This window comes from Mercenaria mercenaria, chromosome 11 (genome assembly GCF_021730395.1).
Source record: "Mercenaria mercenaria strain notata chromosome 11, MADL_Memer_1, whole genome shotgun sequence".
Taxonomy (NCBI): domain Eukaryota; kingdom Metazoa; phylum Mollusca; class Bivalvia; order Venerida; family Veneridae; genus Mercenaria; species Mercenaria mercenaria.
Window position 1 is genome coordinate 81,466,648 of NC_069371.1, and position 21,594 is coordinate 81,488,241.

Consider the following 21,594-nt stretch of genomic DNA (forward strand, 5'->3'; position numbering starts at 1 on the left):
ACGCAATCTTTAATGTTTACAAACATGATGTTTACAAAAACGAACAGTAATCACCAAATGAAATATTCGCTTTCAGTAATAATGCTCAAAAATAAATAAATAAATGATAAACCGTAAATAGTTTTCAGTTATACCGCCCAAAACATCACTGATAAACCAGACAAAGCTTTCAGCAATACTACCCAAAAAGTCAGTCTTAAAGCCCTGCTCCGCGGCTATTCAAATTCTATTGTGTGTATGTAACCCATGATTACAATAGGTAACAGTTAATGGCCACGCGCTACACTTTAGCACGCAAAACCACAGGTATTTTATATAGAATTTTATATAAAATAGACTCTATTTTGACAGGCGTCACTGTTCATAGGCAGGATTTTCATGCTTTTTCAGTGACAATTTAAGGTTTAAAGGTAGGACTGGAGCAGGTCTTTAAACCAAACTGTAGGCCAATGTAAAACTACAAACAAATTAGAAGGGGCAAGGTTCACTGGAAGGAACCCCAGACTGATTCCAACATGTAGAGGGGAATCAACTGCCTGTATCAATCACTTACATTGACACACTTGAAGATTTCAATGTTTCCCTCTCTCACTACAGGGTGGCTTCTAGTCTGTGTTCAGACCCTGTGTTTTGTTCACAGGAGATAACTCCTGAGGCTATTCAAATTTTGTATAATTATGTCCCTTTTCTTCTCAAAACACAGGGTCTGTGAAAAAAACGGTAAATAATCAGAGCCATGACTGATGAAGTTGGAATATATAACAGAATTATTTTTTCTAAAAAAAAAAAAGATTATCTAGTTGGTTAGCCAGACTAAGTGGCATGATGCCTTCAGTACTTTTTGGGTGTCACCAGCAACATTTAAATCATCAATGAGTTTTAAATCTATATCTATTGCATGAATTTGGAAACGTATGTACATGTGGCACACTGCAACACCTTCATCCGGAAGAAGAAAAATAATGTAATTGTTTTGTAAACTCTGTCAATTATCTAAAATATTGAAATGGTTCTTTATTGAGCAGTTCATTCTTGCACAGTTCATTGATGAACAACCATAAAATCTGACATAACTGACAATCAAATAATTAATAATTAATTAATGCCTTCAAGTGCTTCCTGTACGAAAAAGCCACATTAAATCATACTATAAAATGCCTTCAAACAAAATGCAAATTGTATGAAAGGAAAACCATGTACCCACAATGCAACAGAAGAATTACTGGAGTTTATAATTTTCTATTCCAAACAGGGATTTGCTTTTGTACCATATGGTTGAATCCAATCCGTTATATTTCTGTACTGGATAAATCATATATCATACTGAACTATGCACCAAATATCATAATGAACTATGCACCAAATTTGGTTCAAATTTTCATGCTAATGATGAAGGTCACCAACTGATGAAGTCACCACATGAATAACATCAATAAATGTTTGATGTTATGTTTCCATATAAGTCCTGTCTGTCTTGATGTTTATCCTTAAGATTATCTGACAATGTCCTGTACAATTCTGTCTAAATTTACACTTGTACCCATCCAATGTTTGTCCAGTAGGTTTCTTTGAATGGTTACTAGTCCAAATATATCGTTGAATTGTACAGAACAATGTTAATAACCTAATATCAAAATACTTTATAAATTTTTAACATGATGATTTAAATTACCATTCCTGTACCAAACTGAATAAATGAAGGAGCAAATGAACTAGTTTTTTTCTATTCAAATCTTGAAAAAGTTTGAAATCAACCAAAAGTTTCGAGAAAATGTAAAGACATAATTGAACAATTTGATCACAACTGAAAGCCTATGAACCCACCAACCAACTACTCTTTATCGCTTACTTAACCGGCATCATGCTGGACAGGTGTGACTTTGTCTTTGCGACCAGTGTAGTCCGATCAAGATCTGCACTGTTCGCTATTCAGTCAGTATCTTTTTAATTAGTACCCCTTTAAACAGTTAATGGTACTGTATAAATTGAAATATGGACAAGTTCATTATAGAAACGTTAATGTATGACACCAGAAGAGAACACGCATTCTTCAAATACAGTCAAACCTGTATACAAAGACCACCCTTGGGAAATGCAACAGTGGTCTTTGTCGACAGGTGGTTTCTCCTACAGGTAAATTTACACTATTGATGGTTAATCTTTACCCTACATAATTTCTAAAATGGACTGTTCCATCATTCAGTTTGGGCAGTACCACTTATTATTCAAAGGGGTGTTCACTGAAAAATTTACTGACAGAATAGCGAACAGTGCAGACATTCTTGCAGGTTGATCTTGGTTTGCACTGGTCGCATTTAAAGCAGAATCACTTGCTGACAGCAGGCTTAAGATTAAACCGACAGAAAATAGTGCCCTTCATATGCAGGTTTTATAGTGGCGGTGTTCTTTGGCCAAAGTTTGGCTGTACATACTTAAAGGTAAAAGTGAAACTTTTCTGAGTTAACATTCCAAATTGGTTGGTGATTTCCGAATTAATGAAATGAAAGTGATTATACACAACATACCTGCATACAAACAGTCCAAAATCCTCTCTGAATTACACACCTATCACTTTGCACAAACAATAATCAATGTTCATCAACAATGAACAAAGAGTTTAAAAGGAAAGTTACAACTGGCAATATTTCCTTATTATAGAGAAGTGAAGAAGACAAATATAAGTGTATAGCTTGTCATAAGGTTTACCACAAACGGTATTTGTCAGGAGTTGATGATAATTCACCAAGTTGACATTATCTCACACCTGCTAATTACAGATGGTCTGCAACCTATCATTCCCTATCTACCAATTATCTGCAGCGCTAAACACTGCCACACAATTATATACAACAACTACATGAAGTTCTCACAGAGAAATTTTATACCATCTTTCAGTGTCTGGCTCAGTTGCACTAAAGCAAATTAGTAATTTGATGCAAAAGCTTGGTTTTCTGTATCATTTACATGTATTAAAAACATCAACCTGTTTGTAACAAAAAAATCTGTTTGCCAGTGAGTTATATATATATATACGAGTCAAGCTTGAACTACTATCATTTCCTCAAGAAGAATTGTATGTAGACACTGATGGTCTATGTTACCAAAAGCTCAACTTATTCATGTGCATTTTCATTTTCCAACAGCTTGGTTTCATGTCTTTTGTAACTTTAGTTGAAGGAGAATGGTACTTGCACTTGACATTGTTAATGTTTCACAGTCCACCAGTTGCTATTTCATTTAACTAGCTATGTGCTGTCTCACTACACAGCCATTCCCTGTCCGCAATTACCAGGCATTTGCTGTCACATCACCCTACCATTTCCTTTTGCATCATCTAGCCATTCGTTTTCTCAATACCTAGCCATTACCTGTCTCATGCCTTGGCATCTTGTCGAACAGCTATAGCTGTCTCATTACACAGCCCTAGCCATTTTGTCAAACAGCCATAGCTGTCTCATTACATAGCCATATCTGCCTCATTACATAGCCCTTAAGCCACCTCGTCACATAGCCATAGACCTCATTACCAAACCATTTCCAGTCGCATTATCAGCCAATTCCTTTCTAATCATCTAGCCATTCAATGTCTCATTGCCTAGCCATTTGCTTCTCACTACCAAGCTATAAGTGTCTCATTACACAGGCTTAGCGTCTCATTACACAGCCTTAGCCATCAAATCACATAGTTGTAGTTGTCCCATTACATAACCATTCGCCGTCCCCTTAACTAAACATTCCCTGTTTGATTACCTACAACACCTAGACGTCCTCTTGCCTCATTACCTAAGCCAGTTGCTGTCTCATTACCAAGCTATAGGTAAGCTCTAACCAATGATCCTCCTTTAACAATTTCACCCATATCTTAATTTAGTAATGACCCGAATTCAGGACAACAACTGCCCGTTTATCCCAAACTGACTGTAGACCAAACCTACAGAATACCTGCGAATTTCTTTACATCACTGCGCAATTATACAGCAGTATTTCAACTCCACTGAAATGAGGGGGCCAGCTTCCATGTAGAGAATTTTATTACAATGACTTATACTAAAACTTTACATTGTTCCCAAATATATCTAGAGTTCTCCATAAACTTACAAAATCACAATTTATTATTCTGCATGTCTAGTGATAGGGTAATCATTAAAGCAATGTTTGATCACAGTTTATACTGTAGAGGGTTATATGTTCATTAATAATGCATTATCTAAGAAGAGTTTATCTAATATATCTGTCTATAATATCCTTGCTGGTATTCTCCATGTGCCTTCTCAAATAAAAATCTCACTGAATCTATATACAGAATCTATATACAGCCAAGTGTCAGTACTGCAGTAGAGAACTATAAATCTACTGCCAGTATCAGTACTCCTGTATTGACCTTAAATAATCTCAATGAATCTATATACAGTCCATGTCAGTATTGATCTATTGGCCTTAAATAATCTCACTGAATCTATATACAGTCAATGTCAGTATTGATCTATTGGTCTTAAATAATCTCACTCAATCTATATACAGTCCATGTCAGTATTGATCTATTGGCCTTAAATAATCTGACTGAATCTATATACAGTCCATGTCAGTATTGATCTATTGACCTTAAATAGTCTCACTGAATCTATATACAGTCCATGTCAGTATTGATCTATTGGCCTTAAATAGTCTCACTGAATCTATATACAGTCCATGTCAGTATTGATCTATTGACCTTAAATAATCTCACTGAATCTATATACAGTCCATGTCAGTATTGATCTATTGGCCTTAATCTCACTGAATCTATATACAGTCAATGTCAGTATTGATCTACTGGCCTTCAGTAATCTCACTGAATCTATATACAGTCCATGTCAGTATTGATCTACTGGCCTTCAGTAATCTCACTGAATCTATATACAGTCCATGTCAGTATTGATCTATTGGCCTTAATTAATCTCACTGAATCTATATACAGCCAAGTGTCAGTACTGCAGTATTGACCTATAAATCTACTGCCAGTGTCAGTACTCCCTGTACTGACCTTAAATAATCTCACTGAAATCTATATATAGTCTGTGTCAGTATTGGCCTTTAAATATCTAAATGAATCTATAAACACTCAGTTCCAAAAGAAAGTGTGCACTTAGTTTTCTGTTATTTTTTCTCGGTTATTTTCATGAAAACTTATAATGTTTGGTACCAAAATTTAAATCAGTTCGTAAATAAATTGGTGTGCATTTTAGATTTTAAGTTATACCTGAGAGTTAGTGTATGAAAAAATGAAACAAAAACGTCAGGGAATTTTTTGAAATATTTAAACTTAAAAAGTGCACACTTTTATTTGGAACTGAGTATACTGCAAAAGACATAAAAAATCCATAAAATTCAAAACTATTTTAAAGGCAAAGTGTGAAAGTTATGCACACAATCTTCAAAGATGCATGTTAAAACACAGACCACTTGTAATCTTGAGTAAACATCTTATTTCTGCTACCCCTTTCTCCTGTGTCAATACCTGAATTCTCTTTACAGGTATATATTCTCTCTGATGTTTAATTCAGTGCCTTAGATCACAACTTTTTCCAACTTCAGTCAAAATCCAACACAATCAGCTATTCTGTGGTGCACTATCTAAAAGACAGATAAATAGACTGCCCCCCCTCCCCCCCCGCACTGAAAAGGCAAATTTTACACTTCTAATAAACATGCAAAACAAACATTTCACCTTAAACAGATAGCAAATAAATGGCAGTTTAAATAAGATAATTTGGTCCAATTAAGTGCCGACAGACTTCAAAAAGCCAAATTTCCACTTCGCTCTGTTACTGTTAATTCAGCCCAGATTCAAATGAAACTTTGCATGAATATGTATTCTGCAGCTATAAACACCTGTAAAAGTTTGTAAGTATAAAATTAATTAGCTATATACAAAGTTATGGTTAATTGAGTACTTGTGGTTTAATTAAGTTGCAGACTTAAACTTTGATGAATATTGGAGTAGGACTTTGATGAAACATCTAATTTTAACAAAGCCAATTTGTTAATTTCTACATTTCTCTTTAATTAGTGTCCCCAAATATATCTCATTTAATTGAAATGACCTATATTGCATTTAACTTCATCAGGTATTACATTTAATCAATATTTTCTACCATTACCCTTATAACTAAATACATAAAAACATTTACTGGTTTCCCAAATAACTTGAGTACTATAATAATGACCGTCACATTACATTTTTAACAAAAGAACATTTGTTATTACTTCCCTTTAATAGATATTTCTTTGCAAATTCATTCACAACCTTGGAACAATGATTTTCTGAGATTGTAATAATAAAACAGTTGTAATTTAAGTAAATAAAGTTGTAGATACAACATTTTCATGTTATGGCGAGACTTTGCTGGCGGCAAGTGACAAGTGCAGACCATGATCAGCCTGCACAAATGTGCAGGCTGATCATGGTCTGCACTGTTTGCTATTCAGTCAGTAAATTTTCAGCGGACACCTCTTTAAATAATACGTGATGCTGCCCAAATTGAATGATGGACCAGTCCATTTTACAAATTTAGCCGGGTAAGGGTTAAAGAGCACAAAAGTCTGAGCTCAAACAAAACAATTTGTTCCCTTCCACTGTTGTTTGTCTCTGTTCCTTTGCCTAAAGTTTAAAAACAGCATGCCTTGGAACTAAGAATTCTACAGACTGTTGCTATGCTGAAAAGTGTCTCACAGAACTTCAAGTGCTTTTTGGAATGGGATCATAACAGAAGGACAAGATTCAATTGTTAAATGTTAATCCTTTCTCAAAATATTGTTTCCCTTCCAAGAATTCCCTATGGATCTGAAATGGTCTGACACTCTATAAAACACCATCTATATTCTCCAAGAAAGAACGTATCGATCACAAACTGCACTGATATATTTTTATCTCAGATTTATATGTCTTACAACAATCTCGAGGGAATATAAAGAAAATGGGGAAAAACAACAATATTACATACTTAAGACAATATTTCTTTCTTCTACAAGACAGAAGGTCCAATAGTTTCGATAGCAACATTCAAAGAAAGATGAAAAGAGCCGACTTCCAAAGGCTCGAAATTTGACTTGATACAATCAAATTAGAAACTGCCATTTATATATTACTTCTTACATTCTTAAACTCTGTTAGAAAAAGTCTATGGAATCTGAAAGGTAAGCATTTTTCCGTTCAAATTCCCTATCAAGTAAATGATGTCATTTGTGTTGTGGTGTTAAAAAATTCATTAACAAAATTTTCAGTTTACTCAGGCTAACAAAATTTGAACACAGTTATAATATCTATATAATAATTTCAGTTTAGTTATACATGTAATAAAAAGATTAACAGATTTGCATCAAGAAATATATACAGAATAATATACTGTGCTCCTAAATTAAAATTCATGGTTTCCAACTTTTGAATGTAAAAAAAATGGAAATTTTACTTGGGTTTAAAAGGTCCACAATGCTTATAATTTTCATCTTAAAAACAGAAGAAACAGCTTTCTAAATAGATGTTATGCGTACTTACATTGTTAGAAAAGCACTACTTTTAATATTGCACGTGAACTGTTATAGTTAGAGCCATAAAGGGAGATAATAAAAACAATTGTAGTTCCAATAAAACATTCTAGTAATACTTTATTCAGCAATATTCAAACCTTTGACAAATGTTAAAGAAAGTAATTATCAGAAATAGGATTTAACAAGAAATTAATGTATTTAATGTTCATAACGGAATATGTGGCAGCCACATTTTAAACGAAGGCATAATGGACCTTTAATCAAAAACAAATTTCACGAAAATTAGTCCCCAGCAAGTATTAACGATTTTTTGATTTTATGGTACTTATAAATATTGCTCCATTTTATCCTTTAATTTGCAGAATGACATTTTAGCACTCATGGAAATATAAACAAACAACTGGACTTTCTGCTCTGAAGGAAATATCATGAATCCAAAACATCCAAAAAACTGAAATTTCTGTTGATGACATGTAAAAACCATGCTGGACACGAATGATTCTGCCTTTGCAACCAGTGTAGATCATGATCAGCCTGCACATCCATGCAGTCAGATCATGATCTGCACTGTTCGTTATTCAGTCAGTATCTTCTTTTGTAAGCACCCCTTTTAATAGTTAATGGTACTGTCCAAATTGATAGATGGACCAGTTCATTATAGAAATTTAGCAGGGTCAGGGTTAAACAATAATGCCTTGGCTATGAACAGCAACAGCTAATATTACAGCATCTAAAAGTAGTCCAGCTAAGAGCCTACTTGAGAGATATACATGCAGGTTACTCAATGGAAAACATGAAAATGAAAGCAGTAAAAAAAAAACACATCATTTTAAAGATTAACTGCCATACTAAATAAAAATTTCTACCTCTTCAATACATTACTGTTTAAAACAAGTTCATATGTTATTAAAGCACAAGATGTGAATTGTTTGAGCATAGTAATGAAATGATACATTACATAAATCTACATGCTTTTTATTTCATTTGGCTCAAAAATAAAGCAGTGATAGTTAAGCTTTAATGCAATGAAAAGTTTTACAACTTAACAAATCTTAGCTATTTCAGAACTTTAAATATTTTTTTCAGTAACATAAAATTAGTGACATTTAATGTTTTGTTTTGAGTGTCATTTAAGATGTTCACCAATTAACCTCTAAAATGTACTTGAATATCTTGGCAAATTAAACAAAAAAAGTAGTACCAAAACCCTTTATCTGTATTAAAAAACAAAAATTAAGCTCACCAAATTTTCCTCATAGTTTCTCCAGATAAAACAGTTTCTCCAGATAAACAAAATTCAAATGAACAGCAGCACTTGCATAGCTATAAAAATCACCTTAATGTCACAAGTGTAACACAGCAACAAGAAAAATACACCTTGATTATAAAACAAGATTAAACTGAAATTCCTTGCATGCTCAAACGGCTGCAGAAGGAGAACAATGGGCCACGCCCCTCATGTTCAGCAATCTAACATAATTGGTTTCAAGTTTCACCTTCAATTTATACACCCTTGTATTCCTAAATGATAAAAAAGGCCAAAGAAATAAATGGTCTGGTTTTCGTCTTTTCCATCCACTTTAGACTCATTGGCAGCACAAACTTAAGGAACTGTTCGGTGATCATCCATACTTGCAAGACAATCGATACTATTCGGCTATACACACATGCACAATAGACCGTAGTGAGTGAAACTAGGTTTTGTGACCGCAAGAACAAGTAACAGATGCAAACTTTTAGATGTCATACAGCTTCATGTGTCATCCAGACTTCAAATTTTCTGTAAGTATATGCAAAGTTTGACCATGTTTCAGCAGGGCATGAAAAACACTGGATACATCACACAGGAAAACAACATCGGCTGACATATGCCACATCTACAAGGTCAAACATTTTTCATCACAAACTTCAAAACATTAATTAACTTGTTCATTGAACGAAATGCATTTTATAATGGATATTTCTCCTTCTTATAGTAACATATGTGTAATGCAATTACAAGAAGCTATGCAACATTTATTTATGAAAGCCATTCCAATCCAGCCCTAATCTGGTCTCCTATCAAATCAATAGGACATTGTAGCTCAATCCATGACTTGTCAGTCATGCTAAACCACTTAACCTCAGTCTAAAATAAACTGTTTTTGATCAAATCTCTTTTTATTTCATTTCACTCCAGTTTTACAGTACAATTAAAGTTCACATCATTGAATAAGGTAACATTTACATACACGAGAACCCAGCTGAAATTTTATTCAGCCTTTATCAAAGGGTTCACACCCTGGTACATGGTGATGAAGTTACATACTTCACTGTTTTGTTACCTTAAGGCTGCATACATTACTGAGATTTGTATCTTTGATGTTTCCTCATATTAATTATGCTCAATTTATGAGACTTTTATCAGAAACACAAAATCACTCTTTATATCTCTCATAACAAGATCGCTGTACTTTACACCAGACCATCCTATATTCTACAACTGTTATTTTGAACTTTAAGAAATGGAATACACAATAGAAGTAGTTCCTGGAAGACTCAACTACTGTACATTCCATTAAAACCGTTAAATGACTTGACCATTAAAACAGCTGAATCAATTAATTACTAAAACAGTTGATTCAATTAATTATTAAAACAGTCGAACCCATTAATCCTTAAAACAGTTATAGCAATCAATAAAAAAACTGTTAAATCAATTAACCATTGAAGTTTAATCAATTAATCATTAAAACAGCTGAATCAATCAATTATTAAAACTTAAATCAATTAATCGAACAATTAAATCAATTAATTATCACTGAACAACTAACAGTGCTCTTTTTTAAACTATTAAGAAACTCTTAACTCTGTATACTTTTATTAGGAATTCAAGGATGAACTTTAATTAAAGCAGAAAAGGCAATTTTAGATTTACTGACTTAAATTACCTCCCTTTTATATATAGCTAACATTGTTGCAGAATTCTGGGAGTTTAACATCAGTACAGAAAAAGTGAAAAACTGTGTGTACTTCTAGATTTTTAATTGGCTAAAAGATGTTTATAAATTACTGTAACACAAAAAAATTATATCCCTAACAATATATAACTTGTACAAGCTGGGAACAAAAGGCTATTTATACAATAAAATTCATGTTATTTACTGAAAACAAAATATATCTTTTTAACATGGGTCCGCATATTATTCCCATTACAAGTCTGAACATTTCCATGTAATGAGAGAGGCTATGCGAATACAAAATTGATTATACATTACATAAAACATTGAATTTTGACATTATGTCATACAAAACATTATTGTTTTCTCAAATTTACAGTCTTGTTGGCAAGAAAATGTATACACAGGATTATTTGAAGTCCACAGGTACCCTCTAACAACAGGTGGAAAAGTGGCTGTGAAAAGAATGATCTGAACTGTTCTTGCCCTGGAAAGTGCAAGAATTTATTGCCCGTCAATATATCTGACATTACAGTAACTAGATGCCCACAGGCAACATGTCGAGCCTGCCCTTTGACCCATAACTGTGACCTTGACCTTTGAGACAGAATCTATGTCATAGAGTTAAACATTCATGCCAATTATAAACAAGATTTCTCAATGCATGTCAAAGTTATGGGCCGGACAAGATCTGACAAGACCTTTGACCTTCAACAGTGACCTTGACCTTTGAGGTAGGAACCCTAAGGATTTGCGCATGACACTCCATCTCACTGAGTGTAATATTCATGCCAAATATAAACAAGATTCTTCAATGCATGTCAAAGTTATGGGCCATTCAAGATCTGACATGACCTTTGACCTCCATCTGTGACCTTGACCTTTGAGAAAGGAACCTGGGGTTTGCGAATGACACTCCGACTCACTCACTGAGGTTAACATTCATGCCAAATATAAACAAGATTGTTTCAGGCATGTCAGTTATGGTCCTGACAAACAAATCCGGACAGACAGACGAACGGACGCACATACACCGAACAGCCATTTGGACAACTATGTCTTTGCTTTCGCAAGCGGGCTCGACTCAACTGTGGTAAATATGGTTTTCACCTAACATAATTTATAGCATGGAATTATTATCCATTGCAGTAATTTTGAATTATGACCATTCTATGTCAGATTGTGCATTGAAATTATACTGAAAGTTTTCGTGACAACCTTTAAATCTTTACCAAAGTGGAAGAAAATGTATATTTCATAAATGGTCAATGTTACAATAAACACATAAATGAAGCTGTTGCAGAAATTTCTCAATAAAATATGTCACCCAACCACAATTGAATATTTTCCTGATATAAGATAGATTAATGGAGCATTTAATTTATGGCCTTGCATGTTTTTGTCAATTTTGTAAAGCAAAAACCCATTACCCACCTTCTGTTCACACTGATGTTATCAAAGAAAAGTTTGTACCAGTTATTTTTATGTTCAACTTGAACTGATTTAATGGGGAACCCATAAAAGGAATCTGTTGTTTTCTAGCTATCTATAGCAGGATGTAGATAAGAAATATATCTCATAAAGTCAATAAAACATACATTTGTCAATAAGTGAATTAAATGTTGCTTTTAGATGTATAGTAAAGAAGTGTATTTCGTGTATTAAGGAGAACTTTAGGATTTTTACACTTCTCTTCCAGACAACTTTCATGTATACTTCTATGTTTCATAGCATGCATTATTTCTTATTCATGTAAGTATCTAAAACCATAAATGAACAAACAAAAAACACTTGACTCATCAAAATTTTTCTTTGGTTAGGAGCTTTGCAATCAATGTGAGGTGTAAATCAGAACTCTGCACTCAACTCTGAGCTATGTCAGAGCTTTACACTCAACTTTGAGCTATGTTAGAATTTTACACTCAACTTTGAGCTATATGTAAGAGATATGCACTCAACTTCAAACTATATCAGAGCTTTGCACTCAACTTTGAGCTATGTCAGAGCTTTGCACTCAACTTGGAGCTGTAAGAGCTTTGCACTCAGCTTTGAGCTATGTAAGAGATATGCACTCAACTTTAAACTATGTCAGAGCTTTGCACTCAACTTTACACTATGTCAGAGCTTTGCACCCAACTCTGAGCCAAGTTAGAACTTTGCACTGAACCTTGAGTTATATCAGAGCATTGCACTCAACTTTACACTGTAAGTCAGAGCTTTGCAATCAACTTTTTAGAGCTTTGCACTCACCTTTGAGCTATGTCAAAGCTTTGCACTCATCTTTGAGCTAAGTCAGAGCTTTGCACTCAATTTTGAGCTATGTCAGAGCTTTGCACTTATATCTGAGCTATATAAGAGCTTTGCACTCAACCTAGAGCTGTCAGAGCTTTGCACTCAATTTCAAACTGAAAGTAAGAGTATTGAACTCAATTTCAAAGCTATGTCCGAGCTTTGCCTCAACTTCGAGTTTTAAGTCAGAGCTCTGAACCAAACTTCAAGCAATAAGTCAGAGCTTTGCACTAAATTTTTATTTCATTTCATGAAGAACAAAATTATAGGTTGGACATTTTTTGGCTAATAGCTGAAATACAACTTGTAACAATTTTAACCTTACATTATAACCATCCAGTGTGATTAGTGCTGTCAATCTATGAAAGTGAAAAAATAAGTTGAGAATAGTATCCAAAATATTTAAATACTCACTAATAATGTATTCTTAAGTTTTAAACACTATGCTTTAGGCATTTAGGCATAAGAATACAACAAAATAACTACATATAAATATATATATAGTAATTTGCCCTTCATCTCTGTTTTTTTTTTTTTTTTTCGAAAGAATTTTTTTTTCTCCGAAAAATAAACATTATTCAGCTTGAAACAGTTGAAAAACCACAATAAACGTGACATTACACTGTAATCAAAGTCAAATAGACACTTTTGCAAATTCAACATAAAACGGAAATTAATTTGATTTTCCTTCAAGGAAAGACCTTTCAGACACATGTTTATGTGACAGGTAGAAACACAACAAAAGATGTTCACATACCTCCTAATACACTATTCCTCACCCAGCAACCGTCCATTCTATATACATGATATAAACCTTCTCCGATTTAAGATAAAACAAATTCTCAATGCAATGCCAATGTGTATGTGTGTGTATATTTGTACATTGCCGGGCGAGAGTCAATCTGTGAATAATGCCCGTTACGATACCACCTCTCCCTGATCAATAACTAATTCATTGATTGTCACTATGTATGGAGTATACTTTACCCTCATATAGACAAAAACGAGAGAAAATTCCGAAAACCAGAAATCTGAGATGGAATATTGACCAATGATTTTGAGGACCTACAATCAATTTGCATATAAATAGCCATAGCACTGTCATCAGTCTTTTGTTGTATAGAGGCGTGAATTACTTAATTGGCAATCAAATACAGATTGTCACTGCAAAGCGGCGTTCATGTATAATAACACTGTAAATGGGCATTGATTGTAGCTATAATACGAGGAATAATCCATATAAAGCGTTTGAGAAAATCTAGTTTGTTGTTCATGCAGAAATATACTCTGTTCTAATTGATTCCGATTGATTAAAGAGCAGCTGTTTAAATATTCTACATTAGGACAGTCTAGTATTTTATCTGTATTTATTATTAATGGTAGTCTGACGAGAAAACTATCTGCAGAAGTTATAGTCAGTCCGCAAAAAAAAGTAGACAGTATTTCTTCCCAACCGTGTAAACAGGACAAATTCCTTTTTGGTATATATGCTGAAAACCCGTTCTTGCTCTACACACTGCAGTTGTTGTTGACTCTCATTTTACCTCAATCTCCTGTCCAACCAAATGTTTCAAGAGTCATTTTCCAATTTCAAAGAAGGTAACCTATAGGCAAGGATCCAGCCCTCTGTAATAATATTAAAGGGAGTTCATCACTAGATCTACTGGATTAACAGTACTAAAAGGAACCAGAACGGGAGCCATCTGATCTACTGACATAATGGTAGATAGGTTATGGACCACTAATTTTTCACATGGGACTGCAGTAGAGGTTTATGTAATTTTAGACCACGATAATCCGTAAATAGCCAATCGCAAAGCAGACTTGTACCCGTCTATATTTCATATACAACAGTAGCGTTGTATATATATCGGGGGAAACTTGGGCAAAAAACGCGTGAATTTCGTGTCAGTTTACCATCTAACAATACAGGCTAACGCCGGAGTTAAATGACCTTGCAATATTCTTACCAGTTATCAATGAGATAAAAAAATAAGATTGACTTGGAGGTAAATTCAGTTGACAACGTCTAAATATTAATATCTTAAAAATGAGCCCATGTAATTGGATATCAATAAAAGGGTTCACATGACTGAAATACAATACTGGAATAACTATGCATATAAAAATTAAATTGAATTACAAGAAACTCCATATTTGTAGTGTAGAACCAACTGGGTAAATACGTAATTTACACATTCACTGAAACGTTTCCAACAGTTGTAACTTTTTATGTTCACTTGTTATAAAATATACATGTCAGCACGATCCTTACATTTGCAAACAACTGGATCCAGTTGTTTGAAACTTAAACAGGCGATTGAGCTAACGGTCGATTAACTTTATAAGTATATTAGTTTAACAGCTTAATGCAGGGGTCGTGGGTTCGAGCATCATTGGGGCCACGACCATGACTTTTAATATGACACCAGTACTGGTTTTCACAGGAAATGGACTCGAGAGCGGTTACAATAAGCTTAAAAGCTTAAAGATTTCATCACAATCGAGCTAAAACAAATTAGTATAAACTAAACTAAACTAAACTAATAGCCCGTTAAAGTTTCGAACTGGGCCCTGTGAGATAGTAGAACAACTACATCATTCTTACAAGAAAGGCACGATATAGTAAAAAGTGTTCGTAGTACTACGAGCATCTACGCACTAACTATATCATGATAAACAAAATTAATAAATAAATAAACACCGACACTGGTTCCTGTTTTTATAAGAATAAAAAATGAATATAACTATAATTATTTTGTCACTTTATACCGATTGTTGAAAAGTGATTTCTAATAGAATCTGATAATTTGTATGTGTTTATGTATATTACCAGTAAGCACTAGTCCTTACTTAAAATACCAGATCACTTCAAACAACAGTAATTTTTTTATCCAACATGTTTACCTCCGATTTGCTGTCAGCCTTTTTTGCAGTTTCGGAACCTGGCTATCTTCTTGAATCAACGTATCTGTCATCGTGTTTTGCCAACATGCAAACTCCTCACAAAAAGTAATTGTTCAGCAGTTCAGTTTTGAGTATTTTGAGAAATCCATATTTAACCGTTTAGCATTTTCGATTGCAACTGACTCAAAGTGTTAATGAACGTCAAATTTTAGTAAATCCGGTATTTGAGTAAAAGTGAATTTATACAAAATATCCTGCATTCTTTCATATGCCCTACTGACAAATAAGCGCTAACGGTACAAAGATAATATCACTGTTATAAAAACACGTTAATCCTAATTTCTATAGAACGCGTGGGACAGTTTTCAATAATTGCAGTTTTTATATCACGTGGTCTAAGTCGGATAGACAACTCGTGCCGTTGTCACGGGATATATACAACTCGCTTTGCTCGTTGTATATATCCCGTAGACAACGGCACTCGTTGTCTATCCTATACAAAATTTTATTGTGGGTACTTTTGACATTTTGGCATAAAACATGAGGAAGAAGGTTGTGTTTGGTGATGTAAAGTTCCATTTTAGTACTCTCAGTACCACCAGGTCCTAGGTGTGCTTCTCTTTTCATTAGTTTTATGATATGACAAGACTGTAAACATAGTACATTTTATATAGACTATACTTAGTAATTTAAGAAACATACCAGTTGGGAAGATAGATTTATTATTTATTATGAGTGATGAAATTACATATCAAAACAAAATTTTATATTTTATTTGTTGACAACATAGATATGTTCATTGGCATCAGTTGACAGTAAATAATAAATTAAATTAAAAAATTAAGGGCTCAGAGCTAAACTAATCTATCTGCTTCTATTTCTATATATACTTAGACTAGTTTCGCCCTGAGCTCATTGTGTTCAACTGACTTCAAAAATAACAGTATTCCATACGAAACCACTCCATCCTTGGATGTAATGGAGAAATTGATTTAACACGTATATTATGGGAAATAACTCTTCCAATCAAAGCATGAGTTCTGTAACTTGACACCATGTATGAAATAGTCAATAACAAGCTGTTCTCTGATGTGAATAGTAGCTAAGTGGTTCGACAAAATGTTTGTTTCTGGGAGAGAAAATGGTCAACTACAAGCCTGAAAGTGAGAAGCATTGTTAAAATTATTGCCAATTATGAAAATATGCTAGACAGTCACATAGTAACCACTGTAAATGGAAGAGAAAAATAGGTGTAGAATAGTACTGCCTGCAGATGGTTTCTCAGATTGTATAAAATCAATTTATTTGCAGGAATCCAAATTGGATCTCTGTCACAATCTGAACAGGTTATCTCCAGATAATTAATTATACCCTAATCAGTAAAGTATATACATTACCTTTATCCATTATTGCCTCTTTCCAATTAAATCCATCAATTAAAGCAGACCCCCATACAAGGAAAATGATAATATTACATTAGATTTAGCAATTCATCAATTCTTTTCCCTCATACATGAGGCTATTAATTGTCATCGCTCTAGGCTTAAGTACCGAATATAGATTTCTCCGCACAGACCAATTGTTTCCTGGAATAGTTGAGTTTCCACGGAGATATTTACCAATTAGGCGCAGTGATATAGCATTTCATCCTTTAATGGCGAATTTTGTTGCATAATGTCTTATTCAAACATTTGTTCCTTTTACAATGTGTTTCCTATAGGGATGGTTTTTCTTTACAAAATGTCTGAGTAAACTTTGTTTATGATAGCATTATAAAACTAGAGTTTGGAGACCAGTCTAATTACTCCTGCATCTTATTGGCTGATTCTGAGAATAGGCTTGAAACTGACCAATGGCATGGCTGTATTACCAGACTGGTCTCCAAACTCAGTTTTATATAACCTTGGAATCTGATTGGTTGATTCTGAGGCTTGAAACTGAACAATAGCAAGACTGTATTACCAGACTGGTCTCCAAACTCAGTTTTATATAACCCTGGAATCTGATTGGATGATTCTGAGAACAGGCTTGAAACTGACCAATGGCATGGCTGTATTACCAGACTGGTCTCCAAACTCAGTTTTATATAACCCTGAAATCTGATTGGATGATTCTGAGAATAGGCTTGAAACTGACCAATGGCAAGACTGTATTACCAGACTGGTCTCCAAACTCAGTTTGATATAACCTTGGAATCTGATTGGTTGATTCTGAGAATAGGCTTGAAACTGACCAATGGCAAGGCTGTATTTCCAGGCTGGTCTCCAAACTTAGTTTTATAACCTTGGAATCTGATCGGTTGATTCTGAGAATAGTCTTGAAACTGACCAATGGTAAGACTGTATTACCAGACTGGTCTCCAAACTCAGTTTTATTTAACCCTGGAATCTGACTGGATGATTCTGAGAATATGCTTGAAACTGACCAATGGCAAGACTGTATTACCAGACTGGTCTCCAAACTCAGTTTGATATAACCTTGGAATCTGATTGGTTGATTCTGAGGCTGGAAACTGAACAATGGTAAGACAGTATTACCAGACTGGTCTCCAAACTCAGTTTTATATAACCCTGAAATCTGATTGGATGATTCTGAGAATAGGCTTGAAACTGACCAATGGCAAGACTGTATTACCAGACTGGTCTCCAAACTCAGTTTGATATAACCTTGGAATCTGATTGGTTGATTCTGAGGCTTGAAACTGAACAATGGTAAGACTGTATTACCAGACTGGTCTCCAAACTCAGTTTTATATAACCTTGGAATCTGATTGGATGATTCTGAGAACAGGCTTGAAACTGACCAATGGCAAGACTGTATTACCAGACTGGTCTCCAAACTCAGTTTGATATAACCTTGGAATCTGATTGGTTGATTCTGAGGCTTGAAACTGAACAATGGCAAGGCTGTATTACCAGACTGGTCTCCAAACTCAAGTTTTATATAACCTTGGAATCTGATTGGATGATTCTGAGAATAGGCTTGAAACTGACCAATGACAAGACTGTATTACCAGACTAGTCTCCAAACTAAGTTTTATATAACCCTGGAATCTGATGGTTGATTCTGAGAATAGGCTTGAAACTGAGTGTGTTGAGTTTGTTTACCCTCGCCACTGGTTAAAACCATATGGGCGAGCATATCTACAATTATTCTTCTCCTCCTCCTTGTACATCGTCTTTTCATCTCTCCCGTTATAATACATCAGTTAAATTTCATCATTGTTATGTATCTTCTGTTATGTGTTTCATCATGATTATGTAACATCTGTTATGTGTATATCTTCTTAGTGTTGTTGGCATCGCTGTTATTTCATCTACGTTTTTAACGGTCTGATCGCCTGTTCTCCATCCCGTCCACTGTCCCCGCGTTGTACGTCGCCCGAAGTGTCGCATCTGGAAGCCTGGTACCAAGGTCCCTCCTTGTCGATGAACCAGCTGTGGCCAATATTGATAGACCCCAGAGATGGTAATCCGGCATCGAGTCGGGGGTTCTGACCAACATCAACCTCGTCGATGACCCAGCTGAAGTTTTTCGGCAATGTATCAAAAACCGGAAGATCCCTCAGAGATGGTAATCCGGCATCGAGTTGGCCAGGATCAACCAGACCAGGCACCCCGGTTGCAGAAGAGAGGTCCAACACGAAGGCAGAGAGGCAAGATGATGCTCAGCCGATAAATGTCCCCTTTCTACGGCCACACTCCCTGGTTTTCGTCATGTGACGCTAACTAGATCAAGCATTGACCTAGTTAGGGCGCTGACCCAGTTAGCACCATATGTGCCCTCTCGGCGATGTGCACGCACCAGGGAGCTCGGAGAAGCTTGAAACTGACCAATGGCAAGACTGTATTACCAGGCTGGTCTCCAAACTTAGTTTTATAACTTTGGAATCTGATTGGTTGATTCTGAGAATAGGCTTGAAACTGACCAATGGCAAGACTGTATTACAAGACTGGTCTCCAAACTCAGTTTTATTTAACCCTGGAATCTGATGGTTGATTCTGAGAATAGGCTTGAAACTGACTAATGGCAAGACTGTATTACCAGGCTGGTCTCCAAATTTAGTTTTATAACTTTGGAATCTGATTGGTTGATTCTGAGAATAGGCTTGAAACTGACCAATGGAAAGGCTGTATTACCAGACTGGTCTCCAAACTTAGTTTTATAACTTTGGAATCTGATTGGTTGATTCTAAGAATAAACTTGAAACTGACCAATGGCAAGGCTGTATTACCAGACTGGTCTCCAAACTTAGTTTTATAACCTTGGAAACTGATTGCACTTTACCACAGACAGGGAAGGTGAAGTTCAGAGTGGACTTCAACTTCCTTATGTCAAGGTCAGACACTGAAATTGGGTGACAGCTATTTCCAAATAGACAGCACTCTCCTTACACATACTATACTACATATTGAAAATTTAAAATACTGATAGTACCTCGAAATGGGTACATTCTTTTTGTTTGTGCATTTAGTTGTTGAGCAAATCCGCGAAATTAAGTCCAAATGAAGAAATGATTTCTATTCATGTTCAAAAGTTGAAATTCTAGTGAATTACCCCTTTTGGTAAAATCCTCAGAATATCATGCCCACATAATAAAATGCTTTTAGAGAAAAACAAAACAATTTACTATTAATTACCTTAATTGTATTAGCAGGTATTTAACATGATAATTTTCTCATGGGATAAAATTTTATTGAGTCCAGGTTTGTGCCTATTTCTTTTTCACATTTATGAATTTTTTATCTTGTTACTAAGTCCTGACATATTATAGGCTGGTGATGCAGACCTGCAATAAGGTCAATATCTATTACACCTTAATATGACCAACATCACACACCTTGCAAATATGATTATCACCTTGGTATACTATCTTATATGAGCTATATATATATCTCCACAGTATATCTCAGTAAACTATATAATACTTCTGAAAAAAACAACAGCCTAATACTTGTGAACAGCTAAACAGTAGAGTTCTGCTTCAAACATCAGCATTGAAAACGTGACAAACATAAAAGTACCCCATAAATCTTTAAGACTTTCTATGTATGATTATAAACATGGGTAAATCCTAACCGTAATGCTGTACCAACAGACTTGCATTTTGAGAAAGACACTGAGAGCAACCAGTACTTTCTTTATAACTGTTTCTTGAACCTGACAGTATATTGTACGGAAGATCCTGGTGCTAACAGTGAGATTTGTATAAGCAAGTCCTACCTATGACTTACTAGCTCCTATGTATGATGTCAAACAGTTAGTAAGTCATATGTATGAGTCAGGAAGTCATACATATGGGTTACTAAGTCTTACATATGAACCTGTAAGTCATATGTAAGATTTAGTAAGTCATACATAGTCACACATAGGAATTTGTAAGTCATAATTATCAGCTACGAAGTCTTACATGTGATTCACTTAGTCATACATGTAAGTTAATATATCATACGTATTTGTTAAGTATTATGAGTTAACAGGTCATATGTAGGAGTACTAAGTAAGTCATAGTAACGTATAAGTTACAAAGTCATATGAAGAAGTTACTACTCACAAGTTACTTACAAAGTCATATGAAGAAGTTACTACCCACAAGTTACTTACAAAGTCATACGAAGGAGTTACTACCCACAAGTTACTAAATCACGTAGGATTTATCACAAATGTCTCTGCTGTCACTAGGATGCTTTCATATATCTGATCAATTGTGAGGTACAAACTGCATTTAGCAGCAAAACTAAATTAATAATGGAGAAATTGATTTAACACGTGTATTATGGGAAATAACTCTTCCAATCAAAGCAAGAGTTCTGTAACTTGACACCATGTATGAAATAGTCAATAACAAGCTGTTCTCTGATGTGAATAGTAGCTAAGTGGTTCGACAAAATGTTTGTTTCTGGGAGAGAAAATGGTCAACTACAAGCCTGAA